Here is a 7363-nt window from a genome sequence, read left to right as displayed (position 1 = left end):
TTCCATGGGGTTTTGAAATAGACTTTTAGTTGAATTTGTATATGTAACAAAGTGTAATGGGTAGAGAATTTACTGTTGTACACTAGTAACCGAATCCTTCCATTGCACAGACATAAACGCATCATGAATTGATTTTTGTAAGCTAAAAAAACGCTTCGAATTATTTTAACTACGTAAATATTAAGAACAATAAAGTTCTGTAGCAAATTTACTAGCGAGTGTTTTAGGGCGATTATATAACGATTTGTGAATATTGCACAAGTTTTCGTTTTCGACGACAGCCACGACTTCATTTTTGTCCTTCTCTACCGAAAGGTAAGAGAATCGCTGGAAAACCCGACTTTCATACGGAGCATCGGAGACCTATACTGTTATATGCCATCAAAGACATCATATTAACAAGATATCCAGCTCTCACATTTCCCGAACAAATCTTTGGCAACACCCTTTTTGTGACCATGGCGCCCTCAGGCGAGTCCGCATCGAATCACGTACATAGAAGTAGGGGAGAGAAATGTCAAATTCGTACGCGCCAAAATAGCAGCACTGCGCACCCATATAATTGACATCACATGTTGAATGAGACACCGTGCGATGGCGTTGCTGAACTGAAGATTGAGATCGCTCCAAGCTGACAGGGTGCCATTCAACTCAGCTCGATGATAATGGGAAATATCTATGTGTGTATGTAATATCGTTTTCGCTTGAGCAAACTGAAACTGACTCAGGGTAGTTTCATCAAACAAACACTTTTCACGAAACTGTGTTCAGTTCACACTTAGCAACGGGGAACTAACTCGATTTTAAGCTCAACAACGTCGAAACTAGGTTCGAAACTAACTTTAAACAAACGGTTCGACAGCAGTTAGGGTGGAAATTGAATGAGGTTTGGCATCAAGCGAAAACGAAATAAGTGTATCCACCTTTCAACGAATTTTTTACCGCTCAAATTTTTCGGAAATGGTTGAACCGAATTCGAAAAACTCGTTTGAAAATTACTATTAAGGGCTGAGCCCAGTGTGTTTTAGAGTGATTTAAAGGACAATTTGCACGCTTCAAATCTGATTTTCTCAGAAACGGTGACGAAAATAAAAAAACCAACTGACATTCTCTTAGAAAATTAGTTTAGATTATTCTGTGAAAATTTCAGAATGAATAATTGACTTTAGCGATCGGGAAAGTCTTTTTACCTTTCTCATATAGAAAGGCTATACAATCACTGCAAAATCGATTTTTGTACCGAGGCCCGGAGGGCCGAATGTCATATACCATTCGGCTCAGCTCGACGATCTGAGCAAATGTCTGTGTGTATATGTGTGTGTGTGACAAATATTGTCACTCACTTTTCTCGGAGACGGCTTAACCGATTTTCACAAACTTATATTCAAATTAAAGGCCCTACAGTCCCATACAAAGTTCCAGAATTCTATTTAGATCTGACTTCCGGTTCCGGAATTACAAAGTGATATGCATAAGAAATGTGAAAATAATGCAATAAAAATGTGAAAATAAAGTCACTTACTTTTCACATAGATGGCTAAACCGATTTTTTCAAACTTAGACTCTAATGAAAGGATTCATGGTTACGGTTCCATACAAAGTTCCTGAATTCATTTGGATCCGACTTCCGGTACCGGAGTTACAGGGTGATATGCACCAAATATGTGAAAATAATGTCGCTCACTTTTCTCGGAGATTACTAAACCGATTTTCACAATATTAGATTTAAATGGAAGGTCTCATAGTCGCATACAAAATTTCTGAATATGATTTGGAATTGCAGGGTGATATGAATCAAAAATGGGAAAAAAATGCATTAAAAATGCCAAAATAACGTCACTCACTTTTCTCGGAAATGGCTAAACCGATTTTCTCAAACTCAGATTTAAATGAAAGGTCTCACGGTCCTATACGAAGTTTCTGAATAACATTTAGATCCAAATTCTGATTCCGGAAATACAGAGTGATATGCATAAAAAATGTGAAGGTAATACATAAAAAATGTGATAATAATGTAACTCACATTACTCTGGGATGGTTAAACCGATTTTAACAAACTTAGATTCAAATGAAAGGTCTTATGGTCCCATACAAAGTTCCGAAATATCATGCGAATCCGACTTCCGGTTAAGTAATTACAGGGTGATATATACCAGAAATGTGAAAATAATGTCACTCGTTTTTCTCGGAGAAGGCTTAACCGATTTTCACAATTTTAGATTCATATGAAAGGTCTTATAGTCTCATACTATGTTCCGGTATTTCATTTGTATCCAACTTTCGGTTCCGGAACTACAGGGTGATATGCATAAAAAATGTGAAAATAAAACACCAAAAATGTGAAAATAATGTCACTCACATTATTCTGAGATGGTTGAACCGATTTTACAAGGTTAGATTCAAATGAAAGGTTTCGTGGTCCCATACCAAGTTCCAGAATTTAATTTTTATCCTACTTCTGGTTCCGGAATTACAGGATGTGCCAAAACTGTGAAAATAATTTCATTCAATTTTCTTGGAGATAGCTGGCCCGATTTTGACAAATTGAGGTTGAAGGGCCCTAAGGTCCTATACAAAATTCATGAATATTTTAGCCTTTTCATTAAGCAAAGCTATACGCAGTTACCATGAAAATCGACTTATGATCCTAGGCCTGTAGGGACAAATGGCATATACCAACCGAATCAATTTGTTGTATGTGTGGGTTACATATATTTTCATTTTTGTGGCTTTAAGATTGCCAACCTAATTTTTACAAACTCGGATTCAAATAAAAGATGTTATGGCCCCATACAAAGTTCCAAGTTCTTGAATTCGTATGGATTCATATGATTTGCTTATGATGCTGATCAAGATGAATAGTTGACAAGGTCTTATCAATCATAAACAATTTCTCTTTGTCTGCCTCCTCTTTCGATTATAATGGTACCATTGTCAATATCTTCCTCAAACTATTCAGATGGAATAATGACTAAAACAATCACCCTTATAACTACACACATAAAAAAATGGAAAAAAATGTCGTGAATAATTGAAATAGTAAGCATAGAGAAACTATCACTTTTCGGTTGATTCTTCGAACTGCCTTATAAGCAAGTGGCAGTTTCTCGTTGCTTACTTTTTCATTCAAATATTGTGATGTCAAACCCGGTTAGACCCGGAAATGCCATTTATAAAGATTCATTTGAAATACATTGATTTTTTAGCGAAAAACTAAATATATATTTATACAGATTTCACTATAAAGTAACGCCACAATAACTCTATAAGATTCAATATTTTGTTTTTTTCTTCATCTCTCCCCATTGATTGATTTCGTGAGGAAATAATGTACAATCATAAATGGCTTATCTCGCCACCAGTACATTAATTTATCTCCACGCCGATTGCATATTACGGACTGGGACACCATGTCTACGTGCAAGAAAACTAATATACAAAACACCTCAACATTCATGACAGAATAGTATAGAACTTTGAGATTGCTAAGCATTGCTTTGTTTTTATTTACATTTTACTCATTGAATATCTATTCGGTAAAAAAAATATGTGCCCTGTTGTTTGCAAATTTCTTATCGTGATTCCGATTAATTTCAAATTTTCTGGCACCTCTTTTTATAGCGCCTGAAATCAGAGATGCCAGGTTTACAGGTTATGTTTTATAGAATGTCAATAAGCTGCAAAGATTTTAAGAAAGCCTCTTTAAGTCTTCAATTTACTAGGGCAAACAAAGTGAAAATGTATTTCTGAGAGTACGCTTGACCCTGAGACCTTGTTTTTGCCTTTCTCATATAGAAAGGTTATGCAATCACTTGAAAAACCGACTAGTGAAAATTGGCCAAGGGCCAAGTGTTATATACCATTTGACTCAGTTCATCGAGCTGAGAAATGTCTGTGTGTGTGTCAAATAATCTCACTAGGTTTTCTCGGAGATGGCTGAACCGATATTGACAAACATAGATTCAAATGAAAGGTCTCGTGGTCCCATACGGAATTTCATCTGGATCCGATTTCCGGTTCCGGAGTTATAGGGTAAAGTGTGTTACATATTGTACACCGTCACTAAAGCCGACGAAATAAAAAACGTAAAAAATTTTCTAAACTGGTCTCAAAACTACACAAATCGATAGTCATTATCAGTAGCAACTAAACAAACCGATTCCGGCTATCCTGGTTCCCGGTATCCGGTTCCGGAAATAGTGGTCATATATACCAAAATGGATCTCACTCACTTTTCTCAGGGATGGTTTGACCGATTTCCACAAACTTAGATTCTAATGAAAGGTCGCGTGGTCCCATACGGAATTCCTGAATTTCATCCGGATCCGACTTCCGGTTCCGGAGTTATAGGGTAAAGTGTGTTCAATACTGTACACTGTCACTTAAACCGGCGAAATAAAAACCGTAAAAAAATTTCTACACTGAACCCACAACCGTTATTCCCAATCTTAGGGTCACTTGAAAGGTCTTATGGTCCTACCAAAAATTACTACCTATTTTCGGATGCAGCAAACATTGAAATCGCAATTTAGAGTGCGTACTAGTAAAGTTTGTATGTCATGTTAGTTGGTGGCCGTAGTCGGTTCTTTGATTATACCGGTTCATGCTTTTGAAGGCGAGATATTCAATGAACAAGTTGAAAGTTGTCGTTTTCAGTTATGCAATTCTTCCTATTGAAAATTTAATCCACCTAGTGGTGTAATGATGCCTTTCTCATTTATATAATATTGAGGCATTCTATTAAAAAAATTTCTCTTCGATTTTTGAAAGAAATCAAGAGATTGTTTGTGTATAACATACAGAATAAAACAGTGCTTTGATTGCGTAGGTCATCCTTAAGAAAACGAAGTGGGTTCACTATTATATGCACTTCCGGCACCGGAACTGGTATAATCAAAGTCGGTTCGTACGACCACCAACTAACATGACATAAAAACTCTACTAGTACGCACTCTAAATTATGATTTAAATTTTTGTCGCATCCGAAAATATGCAGTAATTTTTGGTAGGACCATAAGACCTTTCAATTGACCCTAAGATTGGGAATAACGGTTTAGAGTTCAGTTTAGAAATTTAGGAAGTCGGATCCGGATGAAATTCAGGAATTCCGTATGAGACCGGGAGACCTTTCATTTGAATCTAAGTTTGTGGAAATCGGTCAAACCATCGCTGAGAAAAGTGAGTGAGATTCATTTTGGTATATATGACCATTATTTCCGGTACTTCCGGAACCGGATACCGGGAACTAGGATAGCCGGAATTGATTTGTTTAGTTGCCTACTGATAATGACTATCGATTTGTGTAGTCTTGAGACCAGTTTAGAATATTTTTAAGTTTTTGCCTTTCTTATATAGAAAGGCTATGCAATCACTGTGAAAATCGACTTTTTAACCGAGGCCGAATGACATATACCATTCGACTCAGCTCGACGAACTGAGCAAATGTCTGTGTGTGTGTGTTTGTGTGTGTGTGTGTGTGTGTGTGTGTGTGTGTGTGTGTGTGTGTGTGTGTGTGTGTGTGTGTGTGTGTGTGTGTGTGTGTGTGTGTGTGTGTGTGTGTGTGTGTAACAAAAATATGCACTCACTTTTCTCAGAGATGGCTGAACCGATTTTCACAAACAAAGATTCAAATTAAAGGTCTCATAGTCCCATAGCCTGCTATTGAATTTCATTCCGATTTGACTTCTGGTTCCGGAGATATAGGATGCTATGTACCAAAAAAATGAAAAAAATATCCACTCACTTTTTTCAGAGATGGCTGAACCGATTTTCACAAACTAAGATTCAAATAAAAGGTATTATGTTCCCATAGCTTGCTATTGAATTTCATTTGAATGTGACTTCCGGTTTCGGAGTTATATGCTAATATGTGAAAATTGAAGAAAAAGTTTACACTCAATTATCTCTGGAACAACTCAACCGATTTTCGTAAACTAAGATTCAAATAAAAGGTCTTATAATATCCTAAAAATTTGTAGAACATTTTATCTGGATCCGACTTTTGGTTCCGGAACTAAAGCGTGATAAGTGAAAAATTACCAATTATATTAGTATTTTTTTCACAAACGATGGTCAAAAAACAGGTACAAATCCCATACTGTCTGATAAATTCTTCTAGTTTGCAGAGCTTGGTAGTTTGTGGGCATGAAAGCTTAATTCGTCATTACTGGTCCCCCCTTTTCCTGTTCCGGAAGCACTCACTTTTATGGTGCAGAAAAACTTAAAAATATACTCACTTCGAATTCTCTGCGATGCTTGAACCGATTTTCACATATCCATCAAATATCTAAACATGTAAGACTTGACATTCATTCCATGTTTAGACATTTACTGACAATGTTCAATTTTATAATTGAGAAACAGGCATGTCAAATACTGTATTACATAAAAAAAATACAAAGTCTGGCTTAAGCTGGCGCCATAACCAGGGATTCATTGTAACTCTGATACCGAAGGTCACAAATTGCTAGACCTATTGAATCTTAGAACTTCATTCATTACCATTTGAGCCAATTTGTTCTGATTCCAGGGTCATGCGGATTTTGTTGGGCATTTGACTGATCGCAATCATTTTCGGATCTCGATGAACCGAATCGAATAGTACGCTTAACTCGGTGGAAAAGGTGGTATCGTATTCAAGTAATTTTTATTTTGCAAGTATTATTACGAATACAAATACGAAATTCAATCGAAATATCAATAAGACTTATATTGGATAATTTCAGTAATTTGAAATTTTTTTCATGTAGTAAGCGTTATATTAACTTTGTTTTCCCGAATATTTGCGTACCACATAAGCACTATTTTTAATTATCAAGTCACATAAAATACCTCAAAATTTGAATCAAAAATATATATTATAGTAATCAAAATAAAACTTACATGACGTAACATTTTGCCATGTAACCCGCCTCTCTGTTCACAATGCTTATAAGACCATAGCCGGTCATCGACAAATGATGTTATATGAACATGACGACTAATATACATATATTTCGTCCATTTTTTAATATAGACATGCACTTCGATGCAAAAACCATGAACTTCACGTCTGCTAGGCGGCCTAAGTTGAACCATTAGGTTGTGTTAGCAGTGCATTATAAACTGCTAATGCACTAATGAGCCGAAGGTAGCACAAAACCGCTCAGAACCATTGCATGGCTGGTGCTACGATCCTACTAAAACTAAGAATCCTTCCAGGTCGGTGCTCGAACATACGACAGTTGGCTTGTAAGTACAGCGCCCCATGCATCGAACCACCAGCCCGGGTTTTTAGGTTTCATTTACAAAAACAAAATATCTGGCCTAAAGCAAATAGATATATCTGACCTTTGGTGTATTTCCCAAAGTGTGTTTTGTCGTA

This window comes from Malaya genurostris, chromosome 2 (assembly GCF_030247185.1).
Source record: "Malaya genurostris strain Urasoe2022 chromosome 2, Malgen_1.1, whole genome shotgun sequence".
Taxonomy (NCBI): Eukaryota; Metazoa; Arthropoda; class Insecta; order Diptera; family Culicidae; genus Malaya; species Malaya genurostris.
Note: the sequence above shows the minus strand (reverse complement) of the source record.